Source organism: Pongo pygmaeus, chromosome 10 (assembly GCF_028885625.2).
Source record: "Pongo pygmaeus isolate AG05252 chromosome 10, NHGRI_mPonPyg2-v2.0_pri, whole genome shotgun sequence".
NCBI classification, from domain to species: Eukaryota; Metazoa; Chordata; class Mammalia; order Primates; family Hominidae; genus Pongo; species Pongo pygmaeus.
Window position 1 is genome coordinate 104,354,814 of NC_072383.2, and position 19,219 is coordinate 104,374,032.

A 19,219-nucleotide genomic window follows, 5' to 3' on the forward strand; every position below is an offset into this window, starting at 1 on the left:
GGCAGGGCACACTTCCCTACCCCACACAACTTGATTTGGCCGAAACATTGAGGCAAAAGTGAGGGTGTGTCTAGGCCTCAAGAGGCCTTGTGTGTTTACCTTGGACCTCTTTGGGCTTCTACCATTGCCAGGTAAAGGACAGTCTGGGCTAACTGGTGGGTTAGGAGAGGCATGAGAGATACCTAAAGCACAGCTGTTGTAGTCCAGCAGCCCCAAACAGACCCCGCTCTGCTGAGTCCACTGGTCACCTGCAGACATCTGAGAGCTTGCCAAGATCAGCCAATTTCCAGATAACCCACAGACACATAATAATAAGTGACTGTCATTTTAAGCTATTGGGTTTTGGGGTTGTCACATGGCAATTGCTCATTGAAACACTGCCAATGACATATACCTGGAGGAGTCAAAGGATTCATCTCTCTCTGGAATAAACTTGATGTTAAAAGAAGAAGTTTTTAAAAATGACTTATACTTTGTTCTTATTACAGAAAATTAATTATTAATAGAACACTTAGAAAATATAAATAAGAAAAAAGAGAAGAAAATAAAAAACAGCCAACATCTTTTTCCCAAGAAAATTGACATCCATGAATGTTTTGGTTTTTCATATTATCTTAAAAACAAATGGATTCATAACTTCCATGTTTAAAAATAATATCAATTAATCAAAAAGTAAAACATTAGTAAATCTGAGCAAACAAAAATATAATATGTCTGCATGTTTGAAGGAAATACTAGAAAACAAAGAGCAAGAAAAATGCAGGCATATTTGTTACACATATGACAAAGTGTTACTGTCTTTGGAGCCTGAAGAGTTCCTATACATTGATAAGAAGAATGTCTGATCCTAAAGCTAGGTAGTGAAGGACCCATGCAAAACTGATTGAAAGAGAAGTACAACCAAGAAACATCATGTGAGAAAATGTTCAGCCTTATCATCAAAGAATGCAAATTAAAGTGACTTTAAAATATTACTTTACTTCTGACATTACAAAACAACATTGAAATCATGCTTGGGGGAAAGGTGGTTGAGTACAATAAATACAAACACGATTGGTGAAATGGTAAATATGCAACCCATTCAGGAAATAAATATGGCAATTTGGTTTTTACATTTAATATTAAGTAAAAAAACCCCACTAAATTATCTACATAAAGTAGCTTACGTACAGTAAAAATCTTGAAATAAATAACACCAAAATGCTTATAAAAGTTTGTTTAGTTTTGCATGATTGCAACTATGAGCTGCTTTATATTTTGTTTTCATCTTTTTCTTAAGCCCAAATTTTCTTAAGAAAAACACTCAAGAAATGTTATCGTTAAGCCATGAAACCTCTAAGCATATACTTCATATTGACCTTTTGAGCGCGGACCTGGGTAGCATGGCTCTTAATGCTATGGTCAGTAAAAGTCAAGGTTTGCTGGCAAACCCCTCCCTAGACAGTGCTTTCATCATGTCACACAATGGTACCTGGCAATTAAATTACTTTCCTAAAATGTATTCTCCCACTCTGCCCCCTGGATTTGGTCCTCAGCTGTTTGCTCCTTGTCCTGGCAAGGGTTCAACAGAGCCTAAGATGGGAATTCTTGTGAAAAACATTTATTGAGGAACTGCTCTTGTGAGGAAGGGATGAGGGAAGCAAGGCAAGGCAGGGGAAGGAAGCTAAGGGAAGATGGGGTCCTGACTGAAGATTGGCTTCTGGCTGGTCCCCCGGGAGCTTGGAAGCGTGATCTCCAGCAATGCAACTCTAGGCCCAGCTTGCATTATTCTGGCGGTCCTTCAGTGGTAGGCATCCCCTATCTGACCAAGGTCCAGTCTCTGGAGAAGGAGATAGCTGAGGTGTGCTAGCAGCCTCATGCACACCCACAGAAGGGAAGGGAAAGGGGACCTGGGGGAACACCAACCTCAACACTGCAGCACCTCCCTCCAATATTCCCCGTGGCCTAGGCATCACTGAACTTGGCCATCTTGGATCTGGACCACATTCAGGGATGCACTTTTTTTCTTTCTTTCTTGGCTCTTCATCATCTTCTGCCACTTCCCTCTGACCCAAAGTATGATAGTGAGGACATCTTACAAGAATGCAGGCATGGACAAAACCAGGACGACATGGTTCAGCAATTGAGCACATGCAATTCGTTTGAAGATGTGGACTGTGTTCACCACAGAGAGGCCCAGACCAGAAGGATGTGGTGGTATGGGTCATGAGCCTTAACCCAGTCTGAGTGTCCTCACTTACACCTGAGCTCAGTGCAAGGGTCTTCTAAAGGCTGCCATCCCCAAACCTGCCACCATCTCACCAGGAAAGTGACAGCAGCTACACTGGCTAAATAGAATAGGGAAATGTTATTTGCAAAAGCATGCAAAGACTAGAAAAGAGCTGGTGAGTCAGATATCTGAGTTCTCTAGCCATCTATCATCTCTCCCAAGAGCCACCATCTAATGATCTGTGAATATTTACTGAGGACAGAAAGGAGAGGGGAAAGGAGAATTTTCTAAGTCAATCAGTCATGAATGAAGATGAAGCCATGGATGCACACTGTGTGTTCTACAAACTTTGCCTGGGGGCAAGGAGCATCCAGTCAACAGGAGATATCATTTTTGGAATCTCCTTAGAGTTTAGAATTTATCCTGCAATTAACTGGGAACTTCTGATGATGTGGACAGGACCATGTGAGATAGAGCACTAGAAGCCACAGTACAGGTATGTTCCTGGGAATGTGTTTGCCAAATTTAAAAAATCAAAACATTTTAAACTTATGCTTTAGCCTGTCAATAGAGGCCCTTCAATATCTGATGCCAGATTACCTTTCTAGCTCCTTACCCATCATGTTCTGCTCCCTGACTCTCTAACTCCAGGTATACTGTTTCTTCTGCCCTGAAAGAGTTCCCTATTCAGCATAAATTCCTTCTCATCTGAAGACCCTGATAAAAAGCACATCTACAAAAATCAAACGCCCCATTTCTTGATCCTTTAACTGCAGTAGTATAACTTATTTTACATTGTATTCATTGATCTTGTTAGGAAAATATCTCCTCCGTTAGATTGGAAGCCATGAGAGTTGTCTTATTTATCTTTGGATTCTCAGCTGGCAGTATATATTTATTAAATAAATGAATGAATACATGAAATGAATAATTGTTTTCCTTCCATAACACCTCTTCCAGAAAATTCTTTCATTCTGTTTTATACCTTGCCCTGCCACACGCACACGTCGTGTGCCCTTTCGCTGTTGTGTCTTCCTTTCTCTGTGTTCCAATGTGCTGAATCTACCTGATATTTTTAGTCTTGAATTCTAAAAGTCTAACTACTGCTTGACTTGCCAGGTGAGCCCAGTGGGAATGCTATTCACGACAGTTTTTGCTGGGCTATAGGGCACTAGACCTGCAGTTCTCCAGGCAGAGTTTCTGTAATCATGGCAATGATGCAATTACTGATATCATTAATAATATTCATGTTTGCTGAATCCTTTGTGACTAGCATTGTGCTAGGTGCTCCACATGTATTTTCTCATTTAATAACTCTAGATAACACTCTAGAAGTAGTGTTATCATTATCCCTATTTTCCAGATAGGTTTTGATAGGTTTGGTAACTTGCCCAAGGTCAAAAGCCTAGGCCAAAAAAAGCAGAAGCTAGTCGAATAATAGAGCAAAACTTTGAATCCAAATCCAAATGACAGTAGCACTCAAGTCTTTAACCAATTCCAGTCCCTATAACCATCACTGACATGTTCAAAAAGCTTCCCAGATATCACCATGATGACGGTGCTTAACATAAGTTATTGCATTTAACCCTACAAGGAAGCACAATAGGAGAGAGAGGCTGAATTGTGGTGCAGGTGGCAGCCAAAGGGGGAAGCTGGAGAAATGGAGTTGAGTGTCAGGTACAGGGGGACACCTTGGACCACCAGAGGATGGTATAACTGCAGGACCAGAGGCTAAGAAGCTTGGAACAGGCTGGGATGTGAGACATAGGATGAGTTGGGGTGAGTAGTTTGGAATTAGGATCAAGACAACTCCAAGAGTGTTGGAACTCACCTTCATGTATTATTAGATGTGTGTGGAAGGAAGATGGATAAATTCAAAGAGCCAGGCTGCACCAGCACTACAGGAACATCTCTTGCCAAATCCACTTGTCATGTTCTTTCCTTTCCAGGTTTGATTCATACTACACACCCTCACTGTAAATTCTTCCCCTACACAAGACCTGCATGGAAGGGGCATGGGGGTAGAGCAGATCCAACACTGACATGGGGTTCAGAAGGCCCTAAGTTCTTTCCTGGCTCCGTGCCCTGCCAGCTGTGGCATCTTTGAAAATAAACTCTCTGAACCCTGATTCCTTCTGCTGTCAATGGAGAAAATGATACCTACTGCATAGGTTGGTTAAGGGACTAAATGAGGTAGCTTATAGGAAGCATTTAGCAAAATCTGCACACAGTAGGCATTAATAAGTGTTAACCCCCTTCTCCAACTATCCTTCTATAACTCCCTTCTTAATTTTGTCATCCAGTTGTTTCGTGTACTGGGTTTTATGTCTCCAACTAAGTGATGAATTCCTTCAGGGCAAGGGTTATGTCTTTTACTGTCTTGTTTTCTTCATTCAGTCATTCAACATGTACAGTTTACTTGCAGTTGATATTATGGCTTTGAGCACTTGGGAGAAAAAATGAATACAAATGGTTGTTTTTCTTTAAAAAAAAAGATCCTGCACAGGCAATCTATGTGTGAGGCTATGTCAAATTCAGTTTATACATCAGAAAAATGTTGCCTGGTAAAGGCCAATAAGCATGTGACATTGTCAGACACTGGGTCAGCACACTGAATAGTTCAAAGGAGTTATTCCCAGAAGATTTCTCACTTCCTTCCCTCAGTTATTGAATACATTGCCTTAACCTCTACCCTTAGCATCAATCATCTTTGCTTTTTACACATTTTAGAGTAATAAATAGTTCAATCAGTTTCATATATTGGCTTCTCATGTTTTAAAATTTAAAAAATGTTTTCCAATTACAAAGGCAATTCATGTTCACTTATGAAAATATTTTAATAAAAAATGAGAAAAAAAGAAGATGTGTTGAAAATCGTTTCTAATTTCACCATCTAGGGGTACCCATTGCTAATATTTTGACAGAAATCCTTCAGATTTTTGTAATATGTGTGGAGGTATACTATAAATGCTTAATAGAATTACTATATGTAATGTCAGTCTTTCATCATTCTAATTTCCACTTTGGATTTCATCCATCTCTATTTATTTATTTGAAAACAAAGAGAAGAAGAATGTTTCTATTAAAGTGAAGCCCAGGATGGCAGTGTTTATGTGACTTGAGTTCTTGGCTAAAGCTGTGTTAGCAAGTGTACATCCTGTGTACAGACAGGAAGGTGTGTGTGGACTTTAAACCATGCCCCAGGTATGGTTCCGTGGCTTTTCCAGCCTAGCTCATTCTTATTTCTTTCTCTCTCTTGTCCTCACTCTTGGCAGTTTCTTCTCTTGTGGCCTGCTGAGAGTTACAAGTTCATTAGCAGCATCAACTCAAAGAGAGATCAAATCTATGGACGCCCTTGCTCTTTGAGCACCTTGCCTGCAGCCCTTAAGCTGACATGCACTGCAGATGGCTCGAGCTGGGTGGAGGGCATACTGTACAGAAGGAGGATACAAGCCAAGGACATTGTGTTCTGTCTCTAATCAAATCCCATTAAGGGGCAAATTCCTCAATTCAAAAGTTTGCATAGGATGGTACTTTCAAAAGAACTCCAGCTGGTTAAATTTAGGGCCTGAAATAAATCCAGTCTAATAATTCGATCTGGCTCTGGGCCTGCCCCATCCTTTCGATGGAAGAACTCGATGCATTTTCATTCACTAGGGGCCTCCTCTCAATGTTGACTCAGAGGTAGGCCACAAAATTCTTTGCTTGTGTTGGCCTTGAGAGGACTGGGTCACTTAATGAAACAAGTAGCCTCCAGTGTGTCCCTGGCTGTTAATGCAACCTCCTCATGCTTGCTGGTGCATTTTCAGAGCTTGATTGTGCAAGAAATATTGCTATTTTTGTAAATGGTTTGGCCTCTGCAGTCATTAACCTGGCATTTCTCCCCCGTGGAGAGAAACATCATGTGTCCATTGATTCCTTCTTTTGTTTGTAAGCTGTTTGCAAAAGAAAGCCCTCAAAAAGAGTCCTTTCTCCCTGCATCTTGTCATTAGTACCAACATGGAATTTCTTCTAGTTACGTTTATCAACTTACTAAGTAATATTTTTCAGAATGTTTAGCGGTATTTTCCTAGGCTCTTTCAAGTCTCTTGGCTGCCTGGAGTACATGGCTAGTCCTTGATCTTTTATTGCTTAGTTCCATTCACAACTACAAGTCAGCAAATGTTTCAGAAATGCCTTCCGTGGGCAGAGACTCTGCCAGGTACCTGGCGTGAAGGGAGGTAGGAAGAAATTTCCAATTTCACAGATTAAAAAGTTGACCACACCAAGCCCTTCCTCCACCCCTCCAGGCTGAATCCTTGGCCCCCTCCTACATGTGTACCTTGATTATGATCCTTAGTGATCTCCTTCTAGGAGCTGGGCGTGGCAGGCTTTCCATGTAGTAATTTCAAGCCTCCCAACTTAACAGCAAAATAGTACATTTTGATGCCATGATTACATACAGAGGGCCCAGACTAAAAATGCATAGGTTCAAATCCAAGCTCTACAATGTTTCCCAGTTACTTAAATTTGTTGTGCCGCAGTTAACCCCTTTGGAAACTATAATAGCACCTTCCTCATAGGGGCATTGTGAGGATTAAATGACATAAGGAATGTCAGGCCTCAGTGCACTTGGGACACCTAGAAGACTCATCATCAATTTTACTATTTATTGTTGTTGTTGTTAGTGATGTGTTAAAACAGGAAAATTTAATGAATGTTTGGGATTGCAGAGCAGGAAGGTGGCTGGCCACTCCCCCAGCCCCAGAAGGCCCTGGAAGCTGGCTGGGGATAGGATTAAGAACACAGCTGAAATTAAAACCAACGGTCCCTTTTCTGCCCTCATGTCCCCCAGCTTTCTCTCAGTTTCTTGTCATTTTCCTGAAACCTCAATGGCCTGGATAATGAGACCATGAAGGAGATCGGGGTGAGGAAGAGGGAGACGCCACAAGGACCCCAAGTTGAAGGGAGAATGTTAATAGAAATGGTCTCTGCAGGTTGAGTTCGTCAAGCTGGGTGTGTTTGTATTAACTCCGTGAATGCTTCTAAGTCAGCTTGCCATGCAATTGCTAGCCTGCTCTATTAGAAGGGGGCTTTCCTGATGTTGACTCAAATTCTCTAGGCCATGGAAGTCAGGAAAGCTAAAAATGGAAACTGGCCAATCATTCATCCCCCAGGGCTGGGCCCTCAGCACTTTCTCATCGGCTCTTCCTCTTTCACAGGGAACCACAAGGAGAAAAATCCAATCAGATTGCTGCATTCCAAAATTTGCTCAGGAGCGATAAAAATAAACTCCAAGCATCCACATATTTGATCAATTTACTTTTATCCTTTAATCGAATAAGCCTCATCCCTGCAATCAGGAAGAAAAACATTTTGCTAAGCATTTCATTTCTCCAATGATTCATCTACCAGTGGTCTCAAAGTTGACAGGATGGGAATAAGGTATTTAATGCTGAAATAATTTTTATGACCACATCACAAGAGGCTGGAATGGCTTTTAAGGTACATCATATTTTAATCACAAGCACACATACAGCATACATTGCTCAAAAACTTTGGAAAAGATTGAATTGGAATACCAGAATCATAATATCATTATCAAGAAAAGGAGGGCCGGCTTTTTTTTTTTTTTCAGTCTATAATTCCTTCTGTGTTTTTGGCTGGCCTGACAGACTTGGAAGAAAACTGTTTTAGAAAGAGAGTAACAAAAAGTACATCCAAAAGGAGGTTTCAAATCAGCAGATGCCCACACATGTTAAAATTGGCAATCTCGCTATTTTGTGTACTCATGAGCTGGAGGGAAGGCCTCCTTCGAAGCATCAGAAAGATACCCAGAAGGCAGAGACATCTGCAGAAGGCTGGGACATTTCAGGGACCAGACACATAGCCACTGTCTCCCGCTAGCCTGTTCCAGGCTCCATACCCCTATTTTCAGTGGAAGGAGGGAAATAAAACTGTCACTGTGGCATCTACTGCTAGAGCTCAGGTCACCCTCTTTTTAAAAGCTGCCACTTAGGTCCAGGGACCCGGGAAGAACAAGGCAAAAAGAAGTGGGTAAGAGAAGAAGGAAAGGTACCAAGAGTGGGAAGGCTAATAAGAGTTGTTGGTAGTGGGTTTTTTTTGTTTTTGTTTTTTTGTTTGTTTGTTTTGTTTTTTGAGACAGTCTTGCTCTGATCGTGCACCATGATCTCAGCTCACTACAACCTCTGCCTCCTGGTTTCAAGCAATTGTCATGCCTCGGCCTCCTGAGTAGCTGGGACTACAGGCGCCCGCCACCACACCCAGCTAATTTTTGTATTTAATAGAGATGGAGTTTTACCACGTTCGCCAGGCAGATGGATTGCTTGAGGCTATTAAGAGTTTTGGAGACAGGATGATGTGGTGGGAAAACCAAACCACAAGAGCAAAAGAGGGAGAAGAGGGAGGTCCCAAGCTTTGGAACTAGAGAAACTTGGGTTCAAATCCTAAATCTGCTATTTCTCTTGGTGTGATCTTGAATCAGTTACTTAACCTGTCTGAGTTTCTGCTTCACAATTGAATAACAAGGGAATCATATCTAATGTACTGGCTTATCGTGAGCATTAGTGAAAGCTCTTAGGACAGTGCCTGAAATATAATAAGTACATAATAGTTTTCATATTCCTCTTGCCCTTCATCCCCTTCAAAGGTAAGGAAACAGAATAAAGTAGAGTGTGTCACGCAGTTAAAATATTGTCCCTCATCTCTGAAACCCCTCCGTGGTTCACCACTGTCTACAAAATGGAGTGTCAACTTCCTGGCAAAGCCTGCCAGCTGCACAATCTGGCTCCAGGCTGGTATAATTAGATACCTCCCCTCCTGCACACATCTGGGTACCTTACACCCCATCACCACCAGACCATTTTGTTCTCTCACTTCTTCGCTCTTACTTATGTTGGTTTCAGCTTGGGATTCCAATCTCTACTTATTTGCTCATGGAAATCCTACATTCTGTCTGCCTTCCCTTCTCCTTTATTGAGCAACCACAGTATGCCAGCACCGTGCTGGGAGGCAGAAACGAAGAGAAACACCACTGGGCTTGATCTGAGAGACTTTTCAAAGACTAGTTTCAATATGATCAAGGGAATAATGAAATCTGCTGGAAGAATGTGGAGGGTATGGAGAATGGCCACAGAAAGGAGATAGCAATTGAGCTGGGCTATGAAGGTTTTGTAGAAGTCTTTTCAGAAGGGAGAAGGCAGAGGGGCAGTGGTAGCAAAGACAATGAAAATGACAATATTTTGAGGGAGTGAAATCCTAAATTATGCTCTGTAGCTGGAGGAAAATCGAGTGGGGAAGAACCAACAGGAGGGAATGGCTGGGAGGTGGTACAGGTGGTGTGTGTTAGTCCATTTTTGCATTGCCTTAAAGGAATAGCTGAGGCTGGGTAATTTATAAAGAAAAGAGGCTTAATTGGCTTAGGGTTCTGCAGGGTTTTTAAAACATGTGGTGCCAGCATCTGCTTGGCTTCTGGGGAGGCCTCAGTCAGGAAATTTCCAATCATGGCAGAAGTCGAAGTGGGAGCAGGCAGGTCATATGGGGAGAGCTGGAGCAAGAGAGAAGGAGTAAGAGAGAGAAGGGGAAGGTTCCCAGACTCCTTTAAACAACCAGATCTTGCGTGAACTAATGGAGCAAGAACTAAATTGTGATCAGGGGAATGATGCTAGACCATTCATGAGGGATTTGCTTCCATGATTGAATCACCTATCCCCAGGTGCCACCTCCCAACATTGGGAAGCACATTCCAACAGGAAATTTGGAGGGGCCAAACATCCAAACCATATTGTGGTGTACACAACCCCAAGCTGGCGACATGCACTATCTTATGACATGCACCACAAGCTCTGCCCACCACTTCACAGCTGTTTATCCCTGGGCAGTTCCTTCATCTTTTTATGCTTCAGTTTGTTCTTCTATAAAGTGGAGGTAAAACTAGCTCCTAGCCATGAGAACATGTGAGGATGAGATGAGGTGATCCCTGTAATATTCCTTCCCGCAGAAACTCTGACAACATAGGAAGTGCTGAGCACGCGTTAGTGATTCATTTTTTTAAAAGTCTAACTAAAATGCCAGCTCTTCTGTTCAACTTTCCCTGACATCCTGAGTTAACACTCACTCCTCTGTCCTTTATGCTTTCGTGGCACTTTTGTAAACCTCTGGTTAGCACTTGTTTTACAGCGTTTTGTATCACAGCATATTTGTTTTTCTACTTCTGGATCTGACAAATGAAACCCTGCGTCTTATTCATTCATCTGTGGCATCCCCTATGTTGAAAGCACAATACTTTGACTATGGTGGTTAATTACTCAATTACTGTTGAAGGAATGAATAAACCCCTTATTAAACAGTTTATGATGATTTAATTTTAAGAAATATTAGAGCTAACAAAATATCCTCCAAACCAGTATCTTTCAAACTGTTTTATCAACCCCCAGTAAGACATGCATTTTACATCAAGACCAGGGGTGTGTGTGTGTGTGTATATATATATACATTTATGTAAATACATATATATATATATATATATATATGTTTGTAGTTAAACCACTGCTCAACGAAATAAAAGAGGATACAAACAAATGGAAGAACATTCCATGCTCATGGGTAGGAAGAATCAATATCGTGAAAATGGCCATACTGCCCAAGGTAATTTATAGATTCAATGCCATCCCCATCAAGCTACCAATGACTTTCTTCACAGAATTGGAAAAAACTACTTTAAAGTTCATATGGAACCAAAAAAGAGCCCACGTTGCCAAGTCAATCCTAAGCCAAAAGAACAAAGCTGGAGGCATCATGCTACCTGACTTCAAACTATACTACAAGGCTACAGTAACCAAAACAGCATGGTACTGGTACCAAAACAGAGATGTAGACCAATGGAACAGAACAGAGCCCTCAAAAATAATGCCACGTATCTACAACTATCTGATCTTTGACAAACCTGAGAAAAACAAGCAATGGGGAAAGGATTCCCTATTTAATAAATGGTGCTGGGAAAACTGGCTAGCCATATATAGAAAGCTGAAACTGGATCCCTTCCTTACACCTTATACAAAATTAATTCAAGATGGATTAAAGACTTAAATCTTAGACCTAAAACCATAAAAACCCTAGAAGAAAACCTAGGCAATACCATTCAGGACACAGGCATGGGCAAGGACTTCATGTCTAAAACACCAAAAGCCATGGCAACAAAAGCCAAAATTGATAAATGGCATCTAATTAAACTAAAGAGCTTCTGCATAGCAAAAGTAACTACTATCAGAGTGAACAGGCAACCTACAGAATGGGAGAAAATTTTCACAACCTACTCATCTGACAAAGGGCTAATATCCAGAATCTACAAAGAATTCAAACAAATTTACAAGAAAAAAACAAACAACCCCATCAAAAAGTGGGTGAAGGATAGGAACAGACACTTCTCAAAAGAAGACATTTATGCAGCCAAAAGACACATGAAAAAATGCTCATCATCACTGGCCATCAGAGAAATTCAAATCAAAACCACAATGAGATACCATCTCACACCAGTTAGAATGGCAATCATTAAAAAGTCAGGAAACAACAGGTGCTGGAGAGGATGTGGAGAAATAGGAACAATTTTACACTGTTGGTGGGACTGTAAACTAGTTCAACCCTTGTGGAAGTCAGTGTGGCGATTCCTCAGAGATCTAGAACTAGAAATACCATTTGACCCAGCCATCCCATTACTGGTTATATACCCAAAGGATTATAAATCATGCTGCTATAAAGACACATGCACATGTATGTTTGTTGCAGCACTATTCACAATAGCAAAGACTTGGAACCAACCCAAATGTCCAACAATGATAGACTGGATTAAGAAAATATGGCACATATACACCATGGAATACTATGCAGCCATAAAAAATGATGAGTTCATGTCATTTGTAGGGACATGGACGAAGCTGGAAACCATCATTCTCAGCAAACTGGCAAGGACAAAAAACCAAACACTGTGTGTTCTCACTCATAGGTGGGAATTGAACAATGAGAACACATGGACACAGAAAGGGGAACATCACACACGGGGGCCTGTTGTGGGGTGCGGGGATGGGGGAGGGATAGCATTAGGAGATATACCTAATGTTAAATGACGAGTTAATGGGTGCAACACACCAACATGGCATATGTATATATATGTAACAAACCTGTACGTTGTGCACATGTACCCTAAAATTTAAAGTATAATAATAAAACAAAAAAGAATCTAATTCGACCCCAAACATTTGGCCAAGAGGTGTCCTTCCATAGCACCTTTAAGAGAAAGAAAGTTGGGCAAGAATTTCTCAATGAACAAGACACACCAAAGTCCTAGTGGCAGAGCTGAAATTAATTTAAATGCCTTTGAATTGCTCATCCTTGAGTTCATGTCCTTTGCAGGGACATGGATGAAGCTGGAAACCATCATTCTCAGCAAACTATCACAAGGACAGAAAACGAAACACCGCACATTCTCACTCATAGGTGGGAATTGAACAATGAGATCACTTGGACACAGGGTGGGGAATATCACACACCAGGGCCTGTCAGGGAGTGGGAGACTGGGGGAGGGATAGCATTAGGAGAAATACCTAATGTAAATGATGAGTTGATGGGTGCAGCAAACCAATATGGCACATGTATACCTATGTATCAAACCTGCACGTTGTACACATGTACCCTAGAACTTAAAGTATAATTTAAAAAATAATAATAAATGTTTGTAGTTAAGTGAAACAAAACAAAAATTTCATGATATATTAAACTTACTACTACAATACATTCTGATATGTTCTAATCTAATCTTTTTAACAAACTTTTTTATTTTAGAGGAGTTTCGAATTTAAAAATTACTATGAAGGTATTACAGAAATTTGCTATATGCCTCATACCAGCTTTTGCTATTAACATCTTACATAAGTATATTTTTTGCAACTAATGAACCAATATGTCTACACTGCGAACTAATGGCCATACTTCATTCAGATTTCTTCATTTTTTCCCCTAATGTACTGTTTCAATACCATGAAAACCTGATATTGAAATAACTCAGAACTACAAATGTACCCTCTTTGAGATTGCTCCAGTAACTTCTTTTAAAATAGTGGGCTATTAGAACTGAATGAGACTTTTGAGACAATTGCATCAAGTTTTTCATTTTATTTATTTTTTAATAAGTTATATAATTTATTATTATGATTTTAAATCATGTGAGTTTTTTCCCATATGGATATTATTTTCAATAAGTATATGCATGCAATTTTAAAATCAACTGTACCACTATCCATTTTATTAAAAAAATAGATTGAGGAAGTTCAAGTGCAGTTTTGTTCATGGATATAGTGCACAGTGGTTAAATCTGGGCTTTTAGTATAACCATCGCCCAAACAGTATACATTGTGACCATTAGGTAATTTCTCATTCCTCACCCCTTTCCCACCCTCCCACCTTTCTGAGTTTCCAATACTTATTTCCACTCTCTATGTCCATGTGTACATATTATTTAGCTCCCACTTACAAGTGAGAACATGCGGTGTTTGACTTTCCATTTCTGAATTATTTTACTTAAGCAATGGTCTCCAGTTTCATCCACGTTGCTGCAAAATGACATGATTTCATTTCTTTTTATGGTTGAGTAATATTCCTTTATGGCTGAATAATAATATTATTATTATTATATAACCTACTTATTAGCCGGGCGTGGTTGCAGGCACCTGTGGTCCCAGCTACTCTGGAGGCTGAGGCAGGAGAATGGCGTGAACCAAGGAGGCGGAGCTTGCAGTGAGCCGAGATCGCGCCACTGCACTCCAGCCTGGGCGACAGAACAAGACTCTGTCCCCAAAAAAAAAAAAAAAAAAAGACAATGTATGCATTTTTTATTTAAGATATAAGTATGGGAAAATAAATAATTCAGAAGACTAGGTTGAATGTCCCTGGATTTCCACACAAAGACTACATGTTTTTTTCAAAAGATGTGATAGGATACAAAGAGCAAGAATGAGTTCTAAACCCTCTCTAAGAAAAATAACGTACATATATACATAACATGCTGTAGAAAATAGCAAAGAGCATGGCATGGTAGTATACCTATATATACACCACCTTTTCTTTATTCATTCATCCGTTGATGGACACTTAGGTTGAGTCTATATGCTAGCTATTGTGAGTAGTGCTGCATTCAAAATATGAGTGCACATATCTCTCATCTTAGACCTGGGGAAGATATGTCTCAGCGAGGTTAGGCAACTGGTACCAGAGCTAGTGAGTTTTCGAGCCAAGAGTCAAACTCAGGAACTCCTGAGAAACTGTCCTCATTTATATTTAGTAAAAATACTAGTTAAGGAATTCCACTTCTGCTTAGAATGTTAGAAGCCCCAAGAGAACCTTGATTCCACCCTAATGAGAGAAAAAAAAACCAGATTATTTATAAAATCATCACTTTTCTTGAGGCCATCAGACAGCTGAGATTGCCAAGCTACCCAATAAACAGCAATCCAGAGACAAGCAAGTCCCTCAGGAACAGCTGCCTCACCTATAGTAGAACATGGGAGAAAGAGGTGGCCACTGACCCAGTGGATAGGAAGAAATCAGCTCAGATGTTAACAATTCTGAAAGGCTGGTGGGGCTGGCATGTCAGCTTGGGATGGCTAGGAACCCAGGGGGCAAAGGCGCTCGCTCACAAGCTTCATTCCAGACACCTCCACTGTATGTCCACAGGAAAGATCAGAGGCAGGTAGGGGAATGTGGAGCCTCAGATGTGGCCCAGATGCACAACAGGGGACAGACATGAGGCCTCACTGCTTCCCAGTCCCTCCCCCTAGAAAGCGAACTCTTGAACTCTTTCCTGCTGAAGAGGAGAAGTGAATCCTCTGTCCAAAGGCCCAGAAAAATTCATCGCCTCTGGCTCAGGGGTAGAAACCCAACCTTCTGCCCATAGGAAGGGAACAGGAAGCCACCTTGGAGGCAGCATGGTGAACTGGCACTAAGCAGGAGCTGGCCGTTGCTGCAGGCGGTTGTAATAGACTCCTACAGCCGCTGTAACAAAGTACCACAAATGGGGTGGCTTCTACAACAGAAATGCATGGAGGGCAGAAGTCCAAAATCAGGGTGTCAGCAGAGTTGGCTCATTCTGGAGACTCTGAAGGAGGATCTGTTTTATGCCTCTTGCCTTGCTTCTGGTGTGGCCAGCAATCCTTGGCTTACCTTGGCTTGTAGGTGCATCCCCCCTATCTCTGCCTTTGTCATCACCTAGCCTTCTTCCCTGTGCGTGTCTTTGTGTCTCTCTATCTCCCTCTCTGTTCTCTTATAAAGACATCAGTCGTTAGATTTAGGGCCCATCCTAACTCCTGATGGCCTCCTCTTAACTAATAATGTCTGCAAGGACCCTATATCCAAATAAGGTCGCATCCTGAGGTTCCAGGTAGACCTGAATTTTGGGAGAGACACTGTCCAACTCAGTAAGAGGGATAGGAAACTCTTCATGCCCAAGACCAACCAGCAACTCAAGGCAGAATTTGGCTGCCATGAGAAGGAGGGACAAGAATGCTGAAAAGACCTATCTCCCAAGGCCCAGGCACATAGGACCTGAGAAAGGCTGAGGCTGGGCCATGGCGACAGACTAAGCCCTGCCTCCACCAGGAGCAAGCAACCTTGGGAAGAGCAAGGGCGTAGAGAGAAAGAACGTATTATGAACTGAATGTTTGCATCCCTCCAAGATTCCTATTATGGAGCCCTAACCCTGGGTGTGTCTGTATTTGGAGATGGAGCCTCTCAGGAACTAATTAAGGTTAAATGCAGTCATAAGAGTGGGGTCCTGATCAGAAAGGATTAGTGGCCTTACAGAAAGAGACACTAGAGCTTCTCTCTCTCTGTTTCTTTTTCTTTCTTTATCTCAGTGCATGCACTAAGGAAAGGCCGTGCAAAGATGCAGTAAGAAGGTGGCTGTCTGCAACCTAAAGAAAGCCCTCACAAGACACCACCAACTCCTTGATCTTGGACTTCCAGCCTTCAGTACTATGAGAAGATAAATGCCTGTTGTTTAAGCCACCCAGCCTATGGTGTTTTGTCACTCAAGCAGACTAATACAGAACTACTCTTGACCCAGGGCCTATTGAAAGCTGAGATGGAGCAGAAACGAGGAAAACCCTCAATCTGTCCTGGCCCCATGGGAAGCCCCAGGTAACAGCAGCCCCTGCAGGGGCAATCAGAAGCCTGCAGTATGTGGAGAAAAACTATAGTGACCACAAAACCCAAACCCAATTCAACTCCTTACTATACACACTCAACTTTTCATGAGAAAATATGAGGTGTGCCCATTTCTGTATATAAATACTAAATACTAGCTTAATGCTTCCTGATGACCACCAGATAAAGAAGGAACAGAGGGACTTTCTTGGATGAAATGGGGGCAAGAAGACACTTCAGAGGCAGGTAGGGGAATGGGGAGCCCCAGATGTGGCCCAGATGCACAATAGGGGACAGACATGAGGCCTCACTTCTTCCCAGACCCTCCCCCTAGAAAGCGAACTCTTGAACTCTTTCCTGCTGAAGAGGAGCAGTGAATCCTCTGGATGAAATGGGGGCAAGAAGACACTTCAGCAACTCCATCTGCCCCTCTGTAACTCTCTACTTAGGGAGAATTTCTTTTTTCGACAGCAGTGTCAGCTTTGATGACTCCCTTCTTAGTTGCTCCTCAATCACACTTTATGAGTCGAATAAAAACCAGGGATCAGTGGACCAAAGGTAATTGGGGAAAAACAGAGCCAAGCACATGGATTTTTTTTTCAGCATTTTTTAATCTCCAATTTACTCAAATCTCTTTAGACTTACAGTTTTAGACATTCGGCTTAATGGGAACCATTCAACACAGCCCTGCATGAATTACTGGTAATTTATTGAGATCGCTTTGAGAATCTCAAGTGCAGACACTGCTGAGATTGCCGGGGCCTAACATCGTGTGAAAGCTTTTTCATGAATCCAGATTGCAAAGGGCCCATTAATCCAATGATATTTTCCGCTCTGCTTTCTTTTTCTAGTGATTTTCCTAGAAAAGGCCTAAGGTGGATGGAGGCTTGCTGTTTGCAGCAAGGCTGTGAACATGTGCCTTCTGCCTTGTTCAGCAGGACTCTTCTCCTGCTCATTCCTAAGGAAGTGAGGAGTCCAGCAGAAATTCTGCACTATTTTTGGATGGTTGACACATTTTGTGCCTACCCTTACCTGGTTCCAAATGATGCATGTCCCCTAACTTCTACCTCTCAAGAGGTTATACAACAGTGTGAGTTCTCTTGTTAGACTGCACCAGGTTCAAATCCCAGCCCTATCACTTACTAACTTTGTGACTTTAGATAAGTTACTTAAGATCTCTATGCCTGATGGATTTATAGATAGACAGGCATAGAAGCAGATCACTTAGAACAGTGCTTGGTCCTCAGTATGCCCTATGAACTATTAATTACTATTACCACCTAAACTCGAATCTCCTTCAAGACCTGTTGCTTTCCACCATGGCTCTCTGAATCAGTCTTGCAATTGAGGTGCACCTTAACTCACAAGCAGCATCCTTACTCTTTCCTCTGTGCCTCCCACAGTGCCCATGGAATACCCTGCTGTGTTGCTTCATCTGCCTCTTCCTCAAAACTGGGAGCTTCCTCAGGTCAGTGCAATGACTTGCCTTTGATCAATTCACATGTCTGGCACCTCCTCAGCACAGGGTCTGACTCATATAAAGTACTCATAAATGTTCCAAAATAGATGAAAAAATAATCTCCCTAACGCATAGAGGTGGGGGAAGTGGGGAATCAACATTCACTAGATGCCTAACAAATACTAGGCATTTAGCTGATTTTATTTATTAGTCATGGAGTAATATTGTTAGTGCCTTACTTATTAATGGTTCACTTATTAGCAGGTCTTTATTAGTAGGTCAAATATAAGTGATTTTTTTTGATTATGGTATGTAACAAAACCCAATGAGAAAGCAGTGAAGAACATGGGTGGACTCTGCAGGCCGACTGTCTTGGTTCAGAGCCAAGCTCCGCACAGGCTGTGTGACCTAGGGCAAGTTACTCTCTGTGCCTCTATTTTCTCATCTGTTTTATGGGGATGATAATAGGACAGTGAGGATTAAATTACATGTGTAGTTAATACACATAAAACACTAATAATAGTGGCTGGTACATGGTAAAATCTCCATAAATGTTAGCATTAGTATTACATAGGGTTTAATATTTTAATGCAGTAATGTATGTATTACAATCAAATTTTAACAAATAAAATGTTGGCTGACTGTATTTTGTAGGCCAGGAAGAGTATGTACTGGAAATAGTCACCCTTTGAGGAGAGAAATAAGTAACAGAATAATCTGATGGTGCATAGAACATTGAAGTTAGAGTAAGAAAACCTTGTTTCCAGTCCTCATCTCATCACCCACTGGCTATGCCACCCTGGCATGTTCTCAACCTCTCTAAGCCTCCCTCCTCCCCTTGCCTAAGAATTGAAAATGATGAGGACACCCTCTCAGGAGACCGGGAAAATTAGCAGAGATCACATTGATGAGAGGACTTACCATAGGACCTGAGACATTGGGGCACCCAAGGAACCTAAGATGATGGCATCTATCATGTTTTTATTGTACTCATTTATATTTTTCCAAAGATATATTCACTCTCTGACATGTAAACCATGGAAAGTGCTTAAAAATAAACACCTGTCATTTGGAGTTGGCAGCGGCTCCCTGAAAAACTGGCTGTTTGACTTGTCAGAACAGCAGAAAGGGACTGAGTGTGGAGAGTGGACTGAGGCCAACATCCTTCAATACTGAAGAAACAGCTTCTTGGTCAAGACGGTAGAAGGAACTCACTTTCTTAGCCTCCAGGGATTTCACTGAATTAGCCTATAGTAAATAGAGGGAGTCTCTGTGAACAAGACTTTCCAATTGATTTGAAGAAGGAGATGTGTTGGTGGGTGAATCCAAGAAAGAAGTATTCACTGCCCAGAATATGCCAT